At 43.1% G+C, this 24378-nt stretch overlaps 1 long non-coding RNA gene across 1 annotated transcript; it reads right to left on the minus strand.

Moving 5' to 3' along the window:
• Positions 1-704: 704 nt before the first annotated feature.
• Positions 705-2565, minus strand: LOC136463452 (uncharacterized). Its single transcript, XR_010761019.1, has 2 exons — positions 2148-2565; positions 705-1038 (listed from the first exon to the last, which is right to left on the minus strand). It is a non-coding gene; the product is annotated as an uncharacterized lncRNA (long non-coding RNA).
• Between the last annotated feature and the right edge of the window lie 21813 nt (positions 2566-24378).

Below are 24378 nucleotides of genomic sequence, written 5' to 3' on the forward strand. Positions count from 1 at the left end.
TTTTCTTTATCACGGTACATAACACGCACACACACGCACTCGCACTCACACGAGCACAAGCACGGCCTTGTCAAGCCCACAACGTTCTGGAAGACCGGTGCCAATGAACCACCTCGAAGGCTCGCCATGGCCGGAGCACCACCACGGCAAGCTCCGTTCCAGCCATCACAAGCCTGTAGAGACCCTAAAACCCCACGGCGAGCTTCGCCTCGTCGAAGGACATGCGCTACACGTAGCCGCGCCCGAAGAAGACCCCTAGGTTTCCTAGTCGCGTTCGCAACACCAGGACCGCCATGCATGGTGGTGACGGAGGTCGCCTACTGCAGAACTGATTAGAACCAAACACATATGCTGCTAATGTAGTAATGTCACCTGCAAATAGAGACTCAAACTGACAAGCTACTACTCGTATTTAAGAATAGAGTGATATAATAGTTAGTGCTAATCCCTATACTGATAGCTAGTCAAAAATAGAGTAAACCTCTTCTCAGACCTTATTTATCAACGAACTTAGCCAGTGTTTTTTTCCGTGCACAATAGTTGCATTGTGATAATATCAAACACAACAATATAACATTATTTAGCTATATTGAAGATGGAAATTCTTGGACTGACATGGTACCGAGAGATCATTATGTAATAAGTATATTATATTTGGAGCTAGAGCACCTCAAGGAAAAGTGACGCTTTGAACAGGGTAAATATTTTTGTGTTTACCGTATCTATTATTGACATGGTACCGAGAGATCAATAGAAATGTACGAAGCAAAGGTAAAATTTTGCATAGCTAATATTTACATGATTAATAACTAAATGACGAGACATCTCTTTGGAACGTTGACTATCACTATTATTCATCTAATTTTTACATGTCATTAGATGTATCGTGATAATATGGAGATATGGAGTAAGGCAGGGAGTGCCTTTCTTGCTGGAGTAGAAGTATTTCCTTCTAGCTTGGGTAGCTGAATGCCGGCATCGACTAACATGCTCCCTTGTGGACCACAAAATTGGGATGTATAGTCCAAAATTTGATATCTGCACTAAGAAATAGGATATCATATCTAGATATTAATTGTACAAAGTCAGTAAGGAAAATAAAGAGCCTATGTAGCAAACTGTCAATGTGATAGCAAGGGGGGGGGGGGGGGGGGGGGTTATCATGATTTCGACAAGAAACATGAACATGATGGGTTTCGTAACACATCCATTAGGGCTAGTGGTTTGCAATCATGAGTCATGAAACAGAGCAAGGAAAACACAAGGGGGGAGATGAAAGGAAACGTTAAAATAGCTAAGCAATAATACCAGCAGGTAGGAGGAATGGGGGCGTCATACATCATTTTTCGGAAAAATGCTCCATGTATAACAAACAACAGAGAACTGAATTAAACTAAAGAGAACATGGGGCATGTCTAACAGTGACATGGAAACCTTCATTTGTAAAAAAAATGGTTTGGAAGGGAGGCGATGGTGGAAGCATATGATAAGAAACGTTGATAGGCAAAAAAAGGATAAAAGGCCAAAAATAGCTGCAGGCCATCCTTCAAATCTACAGGTCAGTATGGTATCTGAGTCATCTGCAGATTAACTAAAGAGGCATGCTGTTGCTTGCCTGTAGAAAGAACAGTGTATTGCGTTGACCATGTAGGATTACGATAGGCATGAAATTGGGCAGCAGGTAGTGTGTGGTACGAAAACAAATGGAGCCATGCACAACTGCACATAGAGAGAAACGAAGAGAGTAAAATTCTAATTACTATAGGCATGAAAACAAGGGTAGCAGGTAGTGTGCGGCATGAAAACAAATGGAAGCATACACAACTGCACCTAAAAAGAAACGAAGAGAGGAAAAATCTAAACATGTGTATTTGTTATCATGACTCGTCCTTCTTAGTTTTGGACCCAAACTGTAAGTCTCTACAAACAAATATACAACGTAGCTATATCACATATGTAGAAGCCAAAAGAGAAAGAAAACTGCTATATTCATCCAGTGAACATCATCTAACTATGCATGTTTTTTCCAAGAAATGGAAAGTGTAGTTAACCAACAAACTGATAAAGGGCATGAACAACAAACTGCACCAGTTAGCACTGAAAGCACAATATAGCCGAGCTAGTCAAGAAGCAAGTTTGAAACAAACCTCCGGTGTGCTGTTTTCTTTGCAGGCGTACGGATAAGTCATTTGCACAAACAGCCGATGTGCACACCTGCAACCAATCCTGACCATAAAGGTTTGAGAACACGGAAAGCACAGGGACCTGATACAGGACTGCACCATGGTCTGCTGTAACCAAAATTGTTAAAAGAAGCATACATGAAAGACATTCTAATTCAGTTCATATATGCAGGGTATATATATCCTAAAAGTATCAGGTGATTTCATTGTGTGATGTGACAATAAAAAGGGTTAGAAAATATACATGGGAAAAGCTGTCATTACACATATGCCAGTACTATAGTGGTACCTTTGATTGTTCAAAATCATAAAGAAGCACTTAAGTATTTGAAGTTTGGAGGATGCCAATAGGCTCAGCAATTGGGATGAATATTTCTTTTAGTCCTGCACATGGCGAATTTTTTATAATTTGGCCATTTTTTTGAAAGTTTCTCACAAATAGACCCCTGGCGGAAAGAATTCCGGAAATGGACCCTTAGCTCGGCGCCATTTATGCTGGTGTCGAGCTCGGCGCCACCGTCTCTGGCGCCGAGCTCCTGGGCACGGTCGGTGCCCTGCCAGGGGGCTCGGCGCCATAGTGGCTGGCGCCGAGCTCGGAAATATCTACCCCGCGCCGGTCCTCTCTCTTCTTCCTCTCGCGCCCTAGCCCTACCGACGCCGCCGCCCTTGCCCGCCTCTGCTAGAGCGATGAGCTCACTCAGTCTGCCAGTGTCGTCGTCAGCCTCCTGCTCCTGAATGCCCGACTCTGCTAGAGCGATGAGCTCACTTAGTCTGCCAGTGTCGTCCTCAGCCTCCTGCGCCTGTATGCCCGCCTCTGCTAGAGCAATGAGCTCACTCAGTCTGGCAGTGTCGTTCGCATCCTCGTCTCCCTTATCAGACAACATAATCGGTGATTGAACGGTGCGACTAGCTCGTGATCTATGGCCATCTAACTTCTTCTCCTCATACCTTGCACGAGCCACCTCTGCGGCATGTTCCCCGCTGCAACCAATCCCTTCATGTATAAAATGCAATGAGTTAGCAACGCGATTATATTACATTTAAAACCAGGCAACGAAAAAAAAGGTTTTCAAGCACTCACTGGCACATAACGTAGCAACATTCTCGTTCAAGACCTGCATCTGTACTCTTGTCTCCTCCCTTGCCTCATTCCCTGCCCTCTCCTCCTCTAACGTCATCCGCCTCTCCAATCCCCATTTGTTAAGCCCAACATCGATCGGGTTATAAATACCGCGCTATCTAGCAAACTCACGCATCTTTTCTTTGTGATGTTTAACGAATAGGTTGACGTAGTTAGGTCCATATCCCCTCTTCCTTGAAATTAGTTGCCTCTTCTTCAGTTCATCCAAGAACTTAGTTTGACCATCATAACATTCCCAACTGCATTTCCTAGTGCTCTGTTCAAAAGAAATATTATATCATATATGTCTTAGCAAAACAAACAAAATACGATTTTATGTTTACCAGAAAAATAACGAACCTCATCATACTCAATCATATGGCCGCAATAATGGCCTATTCTGAGCTCCGAAGGGACTAGACCATAGTTGGATTTTACACCACATTCGCACATGACAGGAGGTGCTTTGTAGATTACCCTTTCTTTCTTCTTTTCCTTAACCCTCCGCGGTTCTTCCGGCCATTGGTTCTTAGGACCATACAACCACTCCTTGAAATGACACTTTGCCATTGAAAACACCTAAATAATGAGACATTAGTACATGAACACATATAGCTTAAGATTGTAACACATACACTTTGCACTTACTTCATGCTTGTTTGGACACACAAACTCCAACGTATTCTCAGGGTTTATCATAGCTCGATCTCCGCAATCGCATAGAGGAGGTTCCTCGAGTCGTCTAACTGTGGCTAGGTGCTTCTCCTTAGCCGTCATTGCTGGAGGGTTAGGGGGGGGTGGAACCCACCGCTTGAAGTGCTCACGTGGATGTCTCCCTCTAAACCAATCGTCGAAAAAGAGGTACCTAGGATCAAACTTGTCTGCACCATCGATCCACTGAAAGAAAAAGCACCTCTTATGATCCTACACAACGAGATTCTAACAAAATATTAGTACCATACTTAAACAAATAAAGAAAAAGGATAGTGCAAACAATTTCTTACATTAAACCGACTACATGTGTAGAAGTAACGCGCGACTGTGTCCGGATGTTTCGATTGAAAAACATGGGCCGGGAAACCAGTCATAGTTAGGGACATGAAGGTCAGGAGGGACGGGGGCATCTTTGCTAGACGCGTCGGGGTATAATTCTCGAGGACGACCCTATTTTCGCCAAAACTCCTCCCGAAACATTTCTTGCATCTAACAAAACGGATGTAATTTAACAAACATAAATCAAAACATCACAAATAAATATCAATGAGAACCATAACTACAATACAACCAATTTCGTTCTAAGAACCGAAAGCAGTTAACATTATACTCTAAACCTAGGGTTTCTTATTTGATCCACAACAATGAACCCATAACATAACTACATTCGCCTAGGTTTGCTAGCTTTTTCCACGCATTGGAATCAACCTACGGTTGTATAATACATATATTGAGGGATACAATGAAACCCTAAGTGATGACGATTCTTAGGTTCAAAAATCCGACTAATATATACCGAATCGATGCAAAAAAAACAAGGAGGTGAGCGAGGATACCTTGCTCTCAAAGATCTACGGATCAAATCAAGGTTTTCAAGGTCCAATATGTCGATTCGTGAGGTAGGGTGAAGTGGGGAGAGAAAAACCCAAGAGGGAGGAGAAAAAAGAGGAAGAACGCTCGGGCAAGAAGGTTGGGCTGGGGTTAAATGCAGGGACCTCGGCGCCACTCACTACGGCGCCGAGCTCGGCGCCAAGATCTATGACGCCGAGCTCGGCGCTAGCCACTCTAGCGCCGAGACCCCTAGTAGGGCACCGACCGTGCCCTAGGAGCTCGGCGCCAGAGACGGTGGCGCCGAGCTCGGCGCCAGCATAAATGGCGCCGAGCTAAGGGTCCATTTTCTGAATTCTTTCCGCTAAGGGTCTATTTGTGAGAAACTTTCAAAAAAGGACCAAATTGTAAAAAATTCGGCTACACATGCACAAACAGGCTTTGGCGGTTAATGGAGGTTAGCTACTTGAGGCCCAGGCAGGGGAGTCAATGGAGAGGCCTCGACTCTGATGTCCCTACGACGAACCTAAACCCTGAGACGCCTGCTGATGTAGGCACCAGGTCGCCAGGTTTTTGGTCAGAGATGAAAATGGAGGGCCACGACAACTCCATGGAGATTGAACCCCAGATCCAGACCGAGAAGAAGGGGACACAAACCTCGACTACGTTGATGTAGTCGAAGACAGTGGCGACATAGACATTGGGGTGCACCAGACCTGGGCAGAGATGAAGACACGTGGCAGCAGGCGCGGCGGCGTGGCGATCTCCTAGCTCGGCGCGGCAACCAGCACAGTAGCAGGCGTGGCTCACTCGCCGACCTAGCGATAGGGGTGGACAGAGCCGGGGCGCCTGCATCGGCGGTGGTGGGGTAAGGCACCGCATCCACGCGCACTGGCACCAAGGGAGAGGAAGTGTCGCTGGCCGGGGAGAGGAAGAGGGAGGCGACCAAGCAGGGGGCGCAGGCAGCATGGCAGTGGTCCATGACTGATGTCGAGTAGGGCGCTGCTATTGGTGCTCGGAGGTGGGTGCCGCCGCCTGTGAGGATCTAGAGGTGCTGCCGCCAGATCTGGTCCACGCCGCTGTAGGACGGGGGCGCCGCCGTTGTCGTGGGAGAGAGGGCACAGGAACCGCGGCTATCGCCTCGCGCCCTGCGGCTCCACTGCACCGCCGAGGTAGCCCATCATGGCGGATCCAGAGACCAGGGTTTCCTCATGTCTCGCTCCCCTTCCCTAGTGCCCTGGTGGTCGGCTCCCTTACGTCTTGGCGGCAGGGCCAGCACTAGCCTGGTGACCAACTTGGCCGGCGTGGTGGGTTGCCCTGCACTTCTGGTGGTGGAGGGGGAGGGGAATCAAACCCGCGTCCCACTACACCATAGCCCCAGACTAGGGACGTACCGTCGGTCGGTATAGGTCGATATAGCGACGCTCCGTCGATCGGTATAGATCTATGCCGACACTTACTTGCAGCCACTGAAAGTGGTGTCAGTATAGCCTACGCCGACCGACAAGTTTTTAGCGACCGACAGTCTGACGCCTTAGGGGCTACATATACCGACACATAGTTTGAAGCTATAAATACTTTTAGCAACTAACAATCCAACGTGAATCATTCACATAGAGACAATATATATGTTGCTAATCACCAGTACATAATAACCCAAAAATAATCTATTATCAATGCACACACATTCATTACAAGATATATTAACCATAACTGATTCATTCATATATGAGTAGTACAAAATAGATTAGAAGCTCGCAAACATGAAGTTTGTGCATGAGCAAGCCATCAACATCCCTATATCTACCTCATGTGACCAAAAGTCATACATCCACCACTTGTAACCAAAAGCTTAGCTCACTAACACCTAAAGCTCACTGCTCAAATTTCACTAACAGTGAGCTTATAGTCTTGTCTCTAATAGGTTCAAAACAAAACACAGCTTCGATGAGCCCTTTTAACTCATCGACACCATCAGGTACGCTGCCTAGGCCTTGCAGGATGGCTGAAATGCAATATGAATATCCAATTAGCGACAATTTTTACCAAAGTTGGAGAAAGATAGCCAATAAGATCAACTCCAAGAGGTTCTCTAAAATTAATAGCCAAATTTCATAAAAAGGAAAGTTCAATGTCGCAAACCATTGTAAATGAAATAAATAAGTAAACTAATAGTACCTAACTCAAAGCAATACATAGATTTAGTATATGGGCTGGCACTGGAGGTTAACATATAAGATGATGAATTCAACATAACCTATACATGCTGATATAACTAATAAAATAACCATCAACGTGTAAATACTAAATATGTAGTGCCAAAAACATACACGTTTATGAGAGCACCATAACTAGCAGTTTCATAGGATGTATACCCTCGTTTTTTCAAACAGTGCAGCTGTATAGGTGGAACAATCATATGAACACACAAGCAGCAGTATGTGTACCAAAGATCCTGCCTTGTACTAGAGGAAGAATCATATGATTCATATGAACACACGCAGAGAGCAGCAGAACGCAGCAGTACCAAACACGTAGGCAGCAGCAGATCAAACATAATGAGGCAGTACCTCAAGAGAACTGTTAGCAGCTAAAAGAGCTAGCCCATGAAAACTGGACTATCTGGTGTGCTAAACTGGACCATCTGGTTTTAGGCTCCAGCCAATAGAAGCACAATTACTATTAGTTTTTTAACCTTTCAAACCGTAATTCTCTTTTCCAACCCTAATCTCTGTTCTCTTCGTCTCGACGACGACTTGAGGCCTTCTAGGTGTCCTTAACCATTACTCTTTCTAAGTATTTGCTACTGAAATCTACCAAAAATCAACTAATGTTTTTCACGGGGCAAATCTTACTTCCATTGTATGCTTGGAGCCATGGACATATTAAACACTTCATAGAAAACAGTAAGATGGCGACAAAAAAAGAAAACTATTACGTACAATAAATATCTACATGAAAAGGTGAATCCCACTGTTAAAAGGGTGAGATAAAAGCTTGTCAAGGCAGGTCAATTTTGAGTTAAAAAAACCTTTGGTCAAAAGAAATCTTGCAGAACAGAACAAAGAAAAGAGAAGATTCACCTGTAAGCTATCATCAACCCCTTTCATAGTAGATGCACAAGCAATAGAATAGAAATACCCAGTTACTGCTGCAACAACATATTTTCTAGCAATATCTGGTCAGCCTCGGAAAGTGATAGCGCCTTCTTCCAGCTACCAAGCTTCTATGACACAATTGTTATTCATTTGAATATTGTCAATCTATTTGAAATAAGACAATAGCATATTGAGAGCCTAGATAGTCCAGTACACTATCATGTATCCACACTTGTTACTTAGTGAAAGTAGGCATCTTCACCCATATGTGTAAGAGAACTCACCTCTACTGTTAGTAGAAAAAGAGACTCCACTTGTTGTTGCATTCATAGGACATGAAAAACTCCATAGCAATATATGAAAAACTCTAAGCTTTATGAATCATCCTGCTAGCTCAAATCAGCAAATATTGTATTTCTTGGAAACTTCAAATAAACAGCAACCTACTGCTTTGTTTTGAAAAAGTAACCCTATAGTGATATAACAAGTGTAAAAACATGATGTTGCCTTCAGTCACAGGTGCTATGAGAGATAACTATCATACCCACTTAGTTAAGTAAGAAAGAATAATGAACTGGATCACAGAGTAAATCGGATCAGTACTTTGTTTTAAACTCAAATGCTCCTTTTTTTTATCTAGTATTATTTGCAGTTAACTTCCCATAGACAAACAAACAAACAAAAAATGAATATAAGCAAATAGCCAAAGACCAAGGGTTAATAAGTTACACATGCAGGGAGTTTAAAGTTATTTGAGCCAAGTCGTTACTAAAATATGCTTTCTGAAATATATCTTATAGAGCCCAAGCTAAGTAAATTGCTGCAGTTAACTTCCCACTGGATGTTGTATTTGCATCATAGAATCAAAAGTTTTTCATTGTTCTTGGCTAAGTAAATTTCTGAAAGTACACCGACAAAAGAATAACTGAAGGCAAATGACATCGTTAATATCAACAGAAACTTAGAGCCAAGACCCAAGAACAATGACACAAGAGAGCAATTTGTTTAGGAAAAACATGGGACTTTGAGCTCAGCAGTCAAGAGTAATGAGAAGAGAGATTACCTGAACCAAATAGTCAGGCATACAAGTTTAACTTGACCAAGGCTGAGACAACGCTATAATTTTTTTTTGTAATTTTTTTTTGAAATATTTCTTGATTCCTAATTCCTACACATTTACAGCTAGTATATCATAATCAATAAATACCAAAGGCAAGCCTCTCAAACTTAGTTTTTTCACTTAAGGTGGACTGTATTCCGATCTGTGAGGTTAGCTTGTAGTTGGTACATGAGAATTGATATTTTCTAATGCAATAAACTAGTGTTATCCTCATATTTGTAGATTATATAAGAACACATGCGCAAATATGTTCCCTATTCAACATTCTGTTAAACACTTCAATGATACATCAGAAGTTCAATTTGTACACCAACAATTTAAATAGTTGTTGGACCATCACTGAACAAGACTTTTTATTGATAATAACTCAATTCGAAATAGATATGGTCCTCATAACAGATTAGAGAATTGCATAGCAAATAAATTGCAGGAACATCTTAACATACCACTTTGGTAAGAGAACAAAGACTTGATATCCAAAGCGTTGAAAGGCTTGAAGAGCTAATACTGACAAAACCAAAGCCTGCTACAGCCATCTAATTTAAGAACTAACAAAAATTGGTTCTCTGAAACAAACCTAGTAACTCATGCCTGCATGGAACAACAAGCGTTAGTTAGATACACCGAATTAGGTGTCATCTTTTTGCAGTTCTGGCATAGTGAATATCATACTATATGTTCATATCATAAGGTTGTCATGATATCAATTCATATGCACTGATGATAACTTAAGTTCATAAAAATAAATCTAATACAAGGTATGTATCGGTGACTCAGTTAGTACTTGTAACGTTACACTTGCTGCAAGAAACAAAGTAAAACAAAGACATTATCATTTTTCCCAAATGGACAGACTTGCTCAATAGTTCTCATGGCTTTCAGTAGATATTGTAGTAGTATGAACTATGAAAGGAAGAAAAGCAATCTCTAGACATACCAAAATCTTTCTGTTAAACACATCAGTGATTGGCCTACCTACTTGTAGAAGCTATTGAATCAAACCAAAATGCATTCACCAGATAGAGGACGTAGACAAGGCCTACAGATTTGAGAGGGGAGGGACAGGAAGACGTGCATCACGGTCACAGCCTAGAGAGGGAGCAGTCGGCACAGAAACATGCGAACGGCGGCAGATTGGAGGGGACTGAGCACCAGCGGAGGACCAGGTCTTGGCGAGGTCGAGGACGCAGCACGAGATCCACAGAATGGAGGGTGGGCGACGATGAGGGCTGCCTGCGATGGATCTAGGTATGGTGCAGGATCCGGGAGGGGGAGGAGGACGGGAACCGATATCGGGAGAGGAAGCTACCCACGGAGCGCCGCCGACTGTGTGAACCACCGAGTGCTACCGCCGGGTCGAGCCACGCTGCGCTGCTAGCCGCGAGCGGGATCTAAGAGGGGCAGAGTGCAGGACATCAAGAGCACGGGTGAGAGTTGGGCGGCGGCAGCGACGATGGATTTGGGCGGCGGCGATTTGGTGGAGGGCGCATGAGTAGGTGACAGAGGCGGCGGAGTTGGGAAGCTGGAGACTGAGCAACGAAGAGGTAGGGTTTGGAGAGCGTGGTATTTGGACCTTAGGATTTCTCCACGAATGGGCCTTTTTGACGTTTTCTGGGCCTCCTTTATTTTTTGAGAGCTATAGCGACCAAAGGTTCATCCTCTTTATTGATCTGTCCCGATGGATTGTTTGACGGTACACACAAATATCTATACCGACCGATCGTTCGATGTAAAAGGTACATTTGCCGACACTTAGTCCGTAGGCTAGCTATACCGACCGACGGTTCAACGGTATTAGTATATTTATAACGACACACATGTGACGCTATATTAGTGTTGTGGTGTAGTGTCCGCGCGCGTGGGGAGATCGCGAGGAGGCGGTGTGGATGAGACGGTGAGGGAGAGGAGGCGGCGTCCGGGCGCGGCGGCAAGGGAGAAGTCCGGATCGCACTGGCGGGCAGAGCGTCGGGGTGGACGTTAACTTTCCCGGTGATTACCTTCCTTCTATTCGCCGGTGATTGACCTGCCCTATCCTCGCGTGACGCGGAACGTACGGACAAAAAAAAATCGTACCAAAAAATTATCTTAACTGGTGTTTGGTTGCCCCTCCTAAATTTTAGTCGCTGTCCCATCGAATATTTGGATACATGCATGGAGTATTAAATATAGACTAATTACAAAACTAATTGCATAGTTTACGACTAATTTGCGAGACGAATCTTTTAAGCCTAATTAGCCCATGATTTGACAATGTGGTGCTACAGTAACATATGCTAATAACGGATTAATTAGGCTTAAAAAATTCATCTTGTGGAGTACTGACGGATTATGTAATTTATTTTTTTATTAATATCCGAATACCCTATGTAATATCTTTCCGACACAACTCCTAAATTTTAGTCACAGGATCTAAACACCACCTTACTTTTATTTTTTTTAGTTGTATGAGATTTGGTAACTGACCCCTTACCCTGTTCTAGCAAAAGGAAAAGAAAAGGGATGAGAAAAGCGAATGGTATTTTGCAGCTCTTTTGGGTCGCATCTGCATTTTAAACTCGGCCTGGGTGTTGGGCCCATGGAACGCCTATTGTTTAATTCACGGCGTGTAGCCCAAATTGAGCCACGTATGTAGATGGCTCCAACGTATCCAATGAAGGCCCTACCTGATCCATGGAGAATCGCAGCTAATCCACGTGTACCCCTGCTGATCAGGAATTGTGGAGCTCAGGTGTGCATCAGTCTTTGTGGATCCAAAAAGGAAAGACGAGACTTCCTACCAAAAATGTTACAATGGCTTAAGGAAACTTGAAATCCATATGGGATCAATGTTTTTCTAAATTGTAAACGCTCTTTACACGGTCGCTTTTTGTTTAGCGTTTAGGCTGTTTACACGGTGTTTAAATGAAGTTAAACGGTCTAAACGTTTTATACTTTAAAAAAATACATATAATTATATATGTACATGTAAAAAATCAAGTATTCTAGAATTTATACATATTTATCCGAGTAAAAATCAATTATTTTGGTATGTATATATATTTATGCATGTGAAAAGAACCAAATATAGATATTTATGCATGTAACATATCAAGTGTACACATTTATAAATATAATAAACTTAAGTATACAAATTTATCCATACAAAACTGAACTAGATTTACCTCGTGTTCGCCTAAACGGCCGTTTAAACAGCTGTTTAGCCCGTTTAATGTTGTTTATCTTCGTTCCATTTAGGCCGTTTAGACCGTTTTTTCCCATTTTTTTTGACCGTTTAACCGGTCAACCGTTTAATTTCCGTTTACCCCCTAAACAAAATAGTTTACCACCGTTTACCGTTTACTGGCCGTTTAAATGGCCGTTTAATCCGTTTAGGCGAACACTGTATGGGATTTGATGATCCTATAATCTTACACAATGCTTCGTTTTGTGCCATTCATGTCCGAAAGTAATTTTAGCTAATCCCAAGATCAGCTTCGGATACAAGTTCGGTCTACATGTTAGGTCCTATAATCCAATTTGATTAGTCTTGTTAAGATCAACACAATCCTAATCTATCTAGGATTCGGCCCTAGGCGTGCAGCGCAATATAAATAACGGAAATGATGTTGTGTCCATCCGGACGTCGCTTTCCCGAGCCTGCGCGCTGCCAGCCCAACGGTCTGCATGCTTACCTATATCTCCCCTATCTCTCTCAAAAAAAATTCCTCACTCTGCCTTGCGCCGTCGCGGCTTAACCGCGCCGTGATGTCGTCCGCCTGCCCCACTCCACCTTGCCGCTGTAGCCATCCCCTGCCACGCGCGCCCCCATCACCCATCGCGCCACGCAACGTCCCTAACCATGCCCCACCCTTGCGTGGCAGTACCACTAGGAGAAGGTCGCTACCTGCTGAAGACACCATGATAGGAAGTCGCACCATAACCGACCCGAGCTTCTTGCCGCGGCAGGCCATGGCCACCGATAATGCCGTGTTTCATGTGTTTTAGACGTATGTTTTAAGTGTTTTCATCTAGATATTGCATATGTTGCAATGACTATGTACGCATGTTGTAAGCATATGCTTCAAGTGTTCATCTGGTGTTGCAAAAGTAGATCTAGATGTTGCATATACATGCATGTTGCAAGCTTATGTTTCCAAGTGTTTCACACATATGTTGCAACTGCTTCATCTAGATGTTGCATATGTTTGCTTTCAAGCATTTTTTAGGTGTTCTGCAAGTGTTTCAGATGTTTGTTCCAAGTATTTCAGCTGTTACGAACGTGTGTTGCAAGTGTTCTGAATGTTGAAAAAGTAGATCTGGTGTTGCATATGTTGCAATGGGATCCACCTACCGCAGCCGCCTGCTACAGCTGCTGAGGTGATGCATATTGCAAGCGTATGTTTCCAAGTGTTTTATACGTATGTTGCAAGTGTTTCATCTGGATGTTGCATATATTTGCAATGGCTTTCAAGTGTTTTTAGGTGTTCTACAAATGTTTCAGATGTATATTGCAAGTGTTTCAGCTATTACGAACGTGTGTTGAAAGTGTTCTGGATGTTGAAAAAATAGATCTGGTGTTGCATAGGTTACAATAGGATCCACCTACCGTAGCGGCCTGCTGCAGCTGCTGAGGCACCATCGAGTGGGCGCAAACTGTCCCGCGACATGCGCATGGGAAGCAGAGTGGGTGTAAGCAGTCCCCGTGTGTAGTCTGACGCGCGAAACATAGGCGTAGGAAACGGAGCGGCGTGGGTGAAAGGTCCTAAATGGCTAAGGGGGGTCAATAGCCTATGAAAACTCTCTATAAATTCACTAGAGCAAGTGGTTAGTACACTAAACAGCGTAATACAATTTTGCTCTAGCTCTACAAGGGTTGCAAGCCACCTATACCAACAATTCTAGTTGCTATGATCTCAAATCACACACAAGGATAAGTCACTACTCTCTAAGTTAGTGAGCTCACAAAGACTAACTAAAGAGCCTCACTAACCAAACTAACAAGCTCTCAAAGGCTAACTATACTAAAGAGCTTGACTAGGCTAGAATGTAAACAAAGTAAACACAAGAGAGTGTGTAGAAAGATTATGCCGCTGTGGCAAGAGACAGATGGACCAATCACAATGAATATCCAATCAATCACTGAGAGAATTCAAATCACAATGGACACAAGATTTTTCTCCTGAATTTCATGTGCTTGCTGGCGCGCTAGTCCCCGTTGTGTCGACCAACACTTAGTGGTTCGGCAGCTAATAGGTATCACACACCTAGCCAACACTTGGCGCCGCAAGAACCTACCCACAAGTGAGGTAACTCAATGACATGAGCAATCCACTAGAGTTACCTTTCGGCGCTCTACCGGGGAAGATACAATACCCATTACAATCACCGGAAGATGGCCACGGACAATGACCAACTCATGCCAATGCTCCTCTGTAGCTCCAAGCCACCTAGGAGTCGGCAAACACCAAGAGTAATAAGAAATCCACAGCCACAATGATCCCCAAGTGCCACTAGATGCAATCACTCAAGCAAATACACTAGGAATCACTCCCAATCTCACAAAGATGATGAATTAATGATGGAGATGAGTAGGAGGTGTTTGCTTAGGTCACAAGGATATCAAGTATGTCAAAGTGCCAAGAGTATGAGCCCCAAGCCAGCCAAGGTCTATTTATAGACCCCTCAAACAAATAGAGTTGTTGCTCTACGTAGGTCTGACCGGACTTGCTTGACCGGACGCACCCAACATCTGATCGCCAGCGTTCAGTCCTCGGATGGATGCCATGCGTCTGTCTTTCAAACCTAGCCCGTTCATCTCTAACAGTCACTAGTTGACCACTTGCGTAGTTAAGTTGTGACCAGACGCACCTCTTGAAATGACTAGACTCACCATAATGTGGCGTTCGATCGAGTACAGAAAGGCACCAGAGAGAATTTTGGGTGACCGGACGCGTCCTATCATGTGTGACTGGACTCACCGGTGCGTTCGGTCCTTTTTGCATTCGCACACAAAGGTTACGTCAGCATATGTCAGCCATGATCTGATGCACCCACTGCGCGTCTGGTCACGTTTGCCCTACTGAGTCTGATCGCCACCACGCGCTGCACCTTTTCTAGAACAAGTGACCAGACGCCAGCCCTGCGTCTGACCCCTGCATCTAGTCATGCCACAGAGGCAAATTGAGACCTAGGGTTTAGCACCGGACGCGTCCGGTCATGCCAAGACCAGCATCCGATCAATGCCCTTCGCCTCTTTTTTATTTTCTATCTCCTCAAACACTTGACCCTTACTTCCAAGTTGCTAACCACCAAGTGTAGAACTTGTGTAGTGTGTTAGCATATTTTCAAAGCATTTTCAAGGGTTAATTGTTAGCACACTAGTTCCCTAAATGCATATGCAAGAATCATGTCACCTAGTGGCACTCGATAACCGCTTAGCCAAAGATTTCCCCTCTTTATACTACAACTATCGATCCTAAACACACTCACACCCTCTATGGTGTCTTGGGCATAGTTATTAGGACTGGACCAGAGATTGAACCAGCGAAGGTCTCGGTTCACGGTTCAATTGGTCCAACCGTTTGAACCGCCGGTTTAATACGGTTCAAATAGCACATGATTTATACCAGAGACACAAACATGTGTCTAGCTTAGTGGTATTGTTTCTCCTCTCCAACCCTGAGGTGGAGGGATCGAATCTCCCTCTCTACACTTTATACACCTTTTTTCACTATTTCCCCCCTCCCCTCCTGTAGACCACATGTCAGTGTGCATGATGTCCAAAGATGTCGATTCTTTAGGCGGTTTTTCTCCGGGTTTTCAAAAAAGCCGGTGGTTCAACGATTTTTAAGCGGTTCGATTGCTTATCGGTCTTTTAGGTGGACCAGGCTGACTGAGGCCCTGATTTGTCTTTTACCGGTCGGACCACCGGTCTGGTCTAAATTACTATGGTCTTGAGTGCCAAAACAAAAACCCATTTGATACATTTGCCTTGATCAACACTTGGTTTTTGTTTTTCTCTTTCTTCTTTTCCAAATTGGAGTTTGATCACCATCATTTCATGTCCATCTTCGTCACCCTAGACCTCTCACTTGCTCCATCACTTGGTATGTACCAACCTAGCTCATGATCACACTTAATGACATAGGTTAGTACTTACGTTTCATTAATTATCCAAAACCAAACTAGGGCTTTCAGTGGGCGCGGATGGGTGGGAAGGCGTAGAAGCATGCCTACGTGTAGGCGTGGGCAGGTGCAGTAGGCACGGGCGTCCGTCCAAACATTCAGGTGCTAGCCTATCCCTATAAATAAAGGGTTGTTCCGGGCTCCAACATGCCCACAAAACAAATCTCTTAAGGCATTGGAGGGCTCAGGAAAGTCAAAGTTCATGTCCAAGCCAGTGTCATTGGCATCCAAAAGGCCACTATTTGCCAGCATGTGAAGACCATAAGGAAAATGGCATCAAGTATCCTGCATAGTTAATTTTGGTGGTTGATTGACAACATGATAAAATGGACTAATGTGATTTACTAATATATAAGGTTTTAGTTCATTTGGATGCAATGATGGATTGGACTTAGACAACATCAAGATCAAGTGATCACCACCTCAAGGAAGACATAGCTGCTAGAAAATCATATAAGACTTGTGAAAAGTCCAAGGCATTATGAAGAACATGCCCTGAAGAAAAGACGTGAAGAAATAGAGCTAACTGAGCACCAACAGTGTGCATCGGATAAGTTCGGTGGTCCCTGAGAAGAAGCATAGGAGAAAAGGATAGATGCACAAGCAACGGATAGTCTGAAGATAGGCATCAGAAAGGTCCAGTGCTCTGGTGCACAAAACACTAAAGAATGCGTCGATGGGCGATCTTTATTTCTACAGAAACTCACTCCCCACCGGAGCTTTCCACATGGCAGCAAACAAGGTCAGCACCAAAGAAAGTAGTGCCACTTCAAGCAGTCAGAAAAAAAGGTCTGGTGGCACTGAAGGAAAGTAGCGCTGCTTCAAGCAGTTATCAAAAAAGGCCTAGTGGCATTGGAGGAATGGTGCAACAGTCGACAAGAAATCCAATGGTTAGTTTCTAATAACTAGTCCACGTAGCACCACTAGAATTCTCCGATGGTAGGCATCGAAGCTTTCCAATGAGTATGCAAAAAGTGTTGCATGCCACCATGACAAGTTTTGGACTTGGGGCTATATGTAGCCCCTTTGGCCAGCCATTTGGGAGGTGTAGGAGTTGAGGAACATATCAAGGGAGTTGATGCTCATCTTTATTGCTCTTGCCACCATATGTGCTCAGAAAATATTAGGTTATTAGAGTTAGTGCTTAGTGCTTAGGCTAGTTAGATACCATAATTAACACTTTGCTCTAGACTTAGGCTTTGTGTTTAGTGAGGTCTGTACACCTTTTTTTCATCTGGTGCTTCCGTGCTTGCACGTACCATTGCTTGTACACTAGGGTCTTATAGTCTTTCAAGATCCTCCAAAATGTGGAGTGGTCGCCGAGCATGTACACAAGGGAACGTGTGACTCACAATGTTTTGGTTGAAAACATGATAGTGAAGATGGTTCGGGAGAAAGCCATCATGTAGATCCACTTGTGTGTGGGGAAGGACTAGGGGCTATCCACAGAGTTATCCGATAGGGACTTTGGCCCTTATGTGGGCATCCTTCCGAGGGGCTCCGATGGGGATTTGGGGAAGCGTGAGCTTCTCAATACCTCAAAAAAATCATCATCGTATTTAAGCTATGTGCCTAGGTTGTGTGCTTACCTTTCTAGTTTAGCTTGCTAAGCTAATTAATAAGATTGAAACCTAGGTCACATAACTCTTTTGTGATAAAGATAGTAACTAGTGGCAGAAGCGCCTGAAATAATGCACTTACAGAGGCACTCGTCTTCCACCAGACACTAAGCACCCCCTGAAAGCACGCCATAGCGGGCGGGTTTCCGTCGGACACACCCCAAGGGAGAGCCTGAAAAGTCCACATTTTTCCCGAAGGATCCAATAGTGAGAATGAGTTACAATACTTAATCCATTTCATACATCCAGAGTTCTTGAAAATATATTATTACAATACCAAATTCAGAGTGCGGAATATTAAAAAGGGAATAAAAATAATACTCAAAAACATCTATCGATAAGAAGCAAGGATCTGTCTATGCCCACCAGAAAAATCCTTCACATAACTGACTACTCCTCAAGTAGTACCTACAACAGGGGTAAATAAACCCTGAGTACACAATATGCTCGCAAGACTTATCTGACTAGTGGGAATAATTTCTCAACTCCAAGGGATATGATAAGCTTTATGGTTTGCTAGTTTCCTTTTTGCAGAAAGCAATACTAATAGTGAATCCTTATGTAAGTTAATATTAGCGGTCATAATTAATTTATTATCTAGCCATTCTATGTAAGCACATGTTCTACTTTTCAAGCAAGGGTTGAGCAAACAATTCCATTTCATCACCTTTCATCCTTCAGTTCTTACTACGATGTTAGAGTTTAGACAAGCTGTACTGGATTGCCCGGTGATTCGCGAATCAATGTGCCTAGCTGGGTACCCTAAAAACACATGCCCCACTTGTACCCTAGGCACAAGCAGGACCAACCCATCATGCTCCTATCACTGGGGTCTAGGTCCTCGTCCAAACTTGGACTCTAAGAACCCGCTCCTGAGACTCGGACTCAGTGTGGTGCAAGGACCTCCACCATCCCCGCCTCCAATCAGTCAGTCTAGAAAGAGTCGGAACCCATGACAAGAGAGCAACAAGCCTTCCCTACGTCCATACCCAAGTATGTGCTTAGGATAATAAGTCTGTGACTTGCCTAGCATCCAATGCAATGGTCGGTCCTTAACCGACATAGACAGGGAAAAAGTATAACCAAGTTATGCCCTGTTGGCCACAGGACACAACCTCTTACACCCACCAGTACCCAAACCATATCCCTGCCCAGTCACCATTTTCCTTTCCACCATTTAATCATGAGTGATCATAATTATCACCTATTGTGAGTAACGATAGGTTACTCATGCTACCGAAATCCTAAGCATAGCTGCTACTTGACCTATACTAGTAGGACTCATAGGTAGATATATTTATGCATGTAGTTTCCATAAAATGTATGTACGTAAATGCACATCATATATTCAGTGATCTTTCAAAATAAGGGTTATGCACCGGGGCTTGCCTTGGGCAGGCGGTGTGTTAACAAAGTCAGCAGCGAACGGCTCTAGGGCTCCCTCCTATACGAGGACCTCCTCCTCGTACTCCTCAATAATCTCCTCGTAGTCCTGTTCATCCATAGGCACGAACTCTACCAACTCATGATCTACATGCATGAAATGATGATGCAACACTTAATAATACGGCAACAACAACTCTTAAAATAAAATACATCTGTCAAGCTACTAAACTAGCTCTACCGACTAAGACGTTATGTTACTTATCATTTCCACTAAATAGGTATGAGACATTTCATACATTAACTTAGCAACTAAAGGCATTCTTATTCTTAACATCGATTTACTCTATATACGATAAAAAGGAGTACTAGCTACTCTATTTATCCTCCTATTCTAAAGCTACAAAAATTACAGAGAGTACATAATAATCTAATGTACCTACTATAAAAATTTCATGGCTAAATCTATCATGAATTTGCCACAAAAAATTCCTACAATTACTAAGATAAATAATACTAAGCTTTCCTAAATGAATTAATGAGTCTATCATTAGTATAAATAACTATAAACTAACTACACTTACAGACAAATAACATTTTTGTGAACCTAACAAATTTTGTTTCACTATTTTTGGATACCTATAGATTTTTCTACAATTTTACAAAGATCAGCTCAAAACTAAATTGAATAAACATGTATTAATTCACTAGAAAAAGGAAAACCAAATCCACCCACGTGGCCCACTGCGGGAGCGGCTTGGCCCACTTCGGCACCTTGTGCGCGCGGACGCGCCGCACTCTGGCATGACCCACGCGCGATAGTGGCCCACGGAGGGGAGACCCGTGCGCATCGATGATTATGCAAAAGAGACCCTAGCTTTCAAGCAAATAGACCCATAGTCCTTTCCACTATTTCCCTCTCTCTCTCTGATGCTCTGACTAACCCCCCCCCTGACTTGCTTCGAATTTCCATTTCAATGTCCCTAGCCCAAACTTAATAGAGGTCGTGGCATCTTTGGCCAAACGCCGATGAGCACGGGCCTCCATGGTTGCAACCATCACCACCGTGACACTTCTCATCCCAAGCTTAGTCGATAGAGGTATAAAACACCACAATTGGTGCCACACCAAGGCATGGCCATGCACCACGGCGGGGTTTGGCCGTGGTGACATTGATGCCAGCGAAAACATCTAGCCTAGCGCTACCCTCACTCCCTAGCCTCCATGCCTAGAGTACTGATAACATTCAAGAGGTCCTAGTGTTTACACTAGAATTTGGAAGAATGATTGCAGAAACTCAAAAGCTCCCAAGATCATGTCATCAAGGAATCGATTGCATAAAGGTCGATATCAGCTGATTCGAATGCAGCACTGGAATTGGCTCTCCTCAGATAGCGCCAGCAGATAACTATAATAGCTACAATTGGTGCTAGGAAAAACATGTTGGACTCTGTAAAAAGGGAAAGATTAGGGTCCAAGTTATCTTAAATTAGGAATGTTTTCTCTTAGGACAAAAATTATAATGAGTCGTGCTTAAGTAGGATTCATACGTAGGTTCCGGGTATAAATATTGGACCCTAGTTATTGTAAAGGACACACAATCAATCAAATATAAGTTACTAACTTTTTTGGCTCTGGCCACCCCTTAGGAGTAGGAGTAGAGTAGATCTTGGTGAGTTCTTCAGCGAGCAGGGCTGCATCGGTCTGGCCGACCTCTGGCTTGTCTGTAAGTACCATCATGGCTTATACTTCCATTCGTACGGCTACATCGATCCAGTCGACCTCTACTGCGACTCTGGTATAAGCTAGTTATCGATTCTTATCGAGTTCATGTACGACTGCATCAATCCGATTGACCTTCACTGCTCAAACTAGATTAAGGTCAAGTTATCGGCTCTATCTAAGGGTGCGTCCTTCAAATAGATTCATTAAGTTACCGATATTGCTTATTGCTTTCATTATTTATTTAATTACAGCAATATCACTTTGCCCGATTGGGATTGATCTAGATCAGCCTTATATCCTGTTTAACCCATTGTTTATTAATTTAAACTGATATAATCCGCACCTTAAACGATGAGTTATGTTTTATCGGCTGTTTTATGTTAATCCTGATCGTGCATAGTGTGCGGTTAAGGCATGCCTGGTCTTGAATAGATCTATCGGCTAACAAAAACCGTTCCATGACCCGTTATCACGGCCTATGTGATTCTGCCTCACACCCCACTGTTAGCACAGTGGAGCGGGGATTGTTATTTGATAGATCTATTCCTGATAGGGCATGACCTTAATTGTGCGCTATGCCTGAATCGGCTGTTTTAGCCGACATCAAGTGCTTTCACATATGCAGTTCATGCCACGAGACCGTTGAAGTAAGGGTAGATTGAAAGATATTTTAGCCCCATGTTCTTATTATTGTATTACGACTTGCATGATTCTGCCTCATGCCCCATTGATATTAGTAATAAGTTAGGGTCGTCAAATTTATCGTTGTTTCTATGACCTGCCTGATTCTTCCTCATGCCCCACTGGTCATAGTGATAGATGAGATCTAATATGTTCATTAGATTTATATCTATTAAATGGTTAAATGATGATGAGCTGAATTTTTTTATATAAAAATGGGATTCAGTTACTTATAGTCATTGGCTTAGCATAAACTGATTAGTGTTGACATCCTATTGCCATTGGCTAATATTTGTTCTAAATAACGATATTCATCCTGAATGATAACCGATTTTTCTTCCATAATTCCATGAGCTTTAACTGATTTATTCTTATGAGTATGTTGGAATCGACTATTTAGTCGATCTCCTTCCACATCGGCTGTCAAAGCCACATATTTGGGACTGTCTGGCAACACCGGCATGTTCCACCTTAAATTACAGATTAGCTTTCTCTCCTTGTCAATTGTAGGGTCAAATTGGCTAGCATGTCTCGGGAGGAGTGCGTAGGATCGATAATCCCTGCATTGAAGCCAGGTAGATCTCTAGCTCCATCGAGCAGACCCTTCTGGCTTACTCGTGTGCTCAGCACGAGATGAATTTTCATGCCAACACATGTTCTGGCATGCCCGATGGGACCCCACAATCGTAATGGTGGCTTACAGCAACAACAACATCCTTATGGTACCTGATGGAGATAAAGATGTCATCAGCAAAGCTATAGTAGAATTTTGGAACAAGTGTTTGTTGTCCTACACCAAAACACGTGACAATATAATTGTTTAGAAATATTCACTACCAAGAGTTCTGTTGCATGGGCAGACAGATGTAGATGAAGCAGAAGACAGGCATTTCTTCATGGAAGCTATAAATAAATCTGTTCTTGATGCCATATCAAACCATAATGAAATTTTCTTGAACACATTCCACAACACCATGAAGGAGGTGTTTCATGGGTTTCCAGTTGATCAGGTTGGACCAGTTTATTACAACATTTCACATCCATCGACTCAAGGGACTAATCAAGCCGGTACTAGCCATCAAGAAGCAGCACTAGCTGGTAATGATGATGTCTAGGTAGTTTAGAACTCATCTAAGCAAGTTCAAGTCGCTACTACAAATCAAATACAGTATAATCCTAGATCGTCAGTGCAACATGTGCAACAACTGGTGGGGCAAGGTCAGAACTAGATGATTAATTTTGGCACATCAGGCCACATACTGTCGTTGGCTCAAAAAATAGCACCGTCAATTCGAAGGATCCGTAGAGATATAGATCCTAACGTCTATAACTAGAAACTTCAAGTAGCAAGCCAGCAAAGGACCCAGCAGATAGAGATTTCACAGGGATATCATTATGGCACAGATTACAACACCCTTCATATGATTCCGAATCCAGGGTATCAAGGTACATGGGATTTGAATCTACAGATGGGTCAGCAGGTGTAGTCGTGTAGAGAAATCCAAATTCAAATACTGACGAGTTATTGCTGAGAGTGACCGAGATGATAAAGAATCAGTTCGGTCTGAAGCCAAAAGGGCTAACCTTCTCATATAAATGTCCATATCCAGAATGGTATGATTTGGTCGCTCTTCCTACAAATTACTGGCACCCAGAGTTTGCTAAGTTTACTGGCCAAGATAGCACAAGCACAATAGAACATGTCAGTTGGTATCTTACACATTTGGGCGAGGCATCCGTTGAAGAGGCCGGTCGAGTTCGTTTCTTCTCCCTATCACTATCAGGGCCAGCCTTCACTTGGTTTTCATAACTGTCAGTCAACTCCATTGCCAATTGGGCTGACTTGGAGAAGAAATTTCATACATATTTCTATACTGAGACTAGAGAAAAGAAGATTACCGATTTGACAACTATAAGGCAGAAAACTAATGAATTAGGCACTGAGTTTCTTCAGAGGTTCCGAGAGACTAGAAATTTGTGCTTCTCATTAAACTTGACTGATGATCAGCTAGCTGCTTTAGCCATTCAAGGGATGCTGCCAATATGGAAAGAAAAGCTGCTGGGATATGAATTTGACAACTTGGGTCAATTGGCTAAACGAGTGACAGCGCTCAATAGCCAATTCTAGAATATCTGTAGAGATACCCAATTCCAGAAAAGTACCACAATGGCTGAAGCTTATAATCTGTATTTAGTCGATGATAGCTATGAAGATGAAGAAGAAGAGGTTGCCATGGCTAAATGGAATTGGGGCAAAAAGACGGTAATGGTGCCAAATCCTTGGGGAAGAGGAGTCGAGGAAAGCTATGACTTTGACGTCACAAAATCAGACAAGCTCTTCGAATTCTTGCTCGAGAAGGGACAGATCTAGTTGCTCAATAAGAATAAGAAGTTTTGCAAATTTCATAATGCTACATCTCATTCTACTAATGAATGTAGAGTTTTCTAGCAGCATATATAGAGGGCTATTCGGCAAGGAAGTCTCAAGTTCGATATGCCTCGGAAGATGAAAATTGATGATAATCCTTTCATAGGAAGTCAGAACATGGTCGATGCTAGGCTGCTCAAAGGAAAGACTAAGGTCCTGACATCAACCAAATAAAGAGAAAATGGAACAGTCTATCCCGAGATGCAAATATCGGCTGACGAATACAGAGAAATTAAAAGATATCACGACAAGCAAAAGAGTCGATATGAGCAGGGAGAAACATCAAAAGATGGGGAGATAAAGCCACGGGTTACA

Source organism: Miscanthus floridulus, chromosome 7 (assembly GCF_019320115.1).
Source record: "Miscanthus floridulus cultivar M001 chromosome 7, ASM1932011v1, whole genome shotgun sequence".
Classification (NCBI taxonomy): domain Eukaryota; kingdom Viridiplantae; phylum Streptophyta; class Magnoliopsida; order Poales; family Poaceae; genus Miscanthus; species Miscanthus floridulus.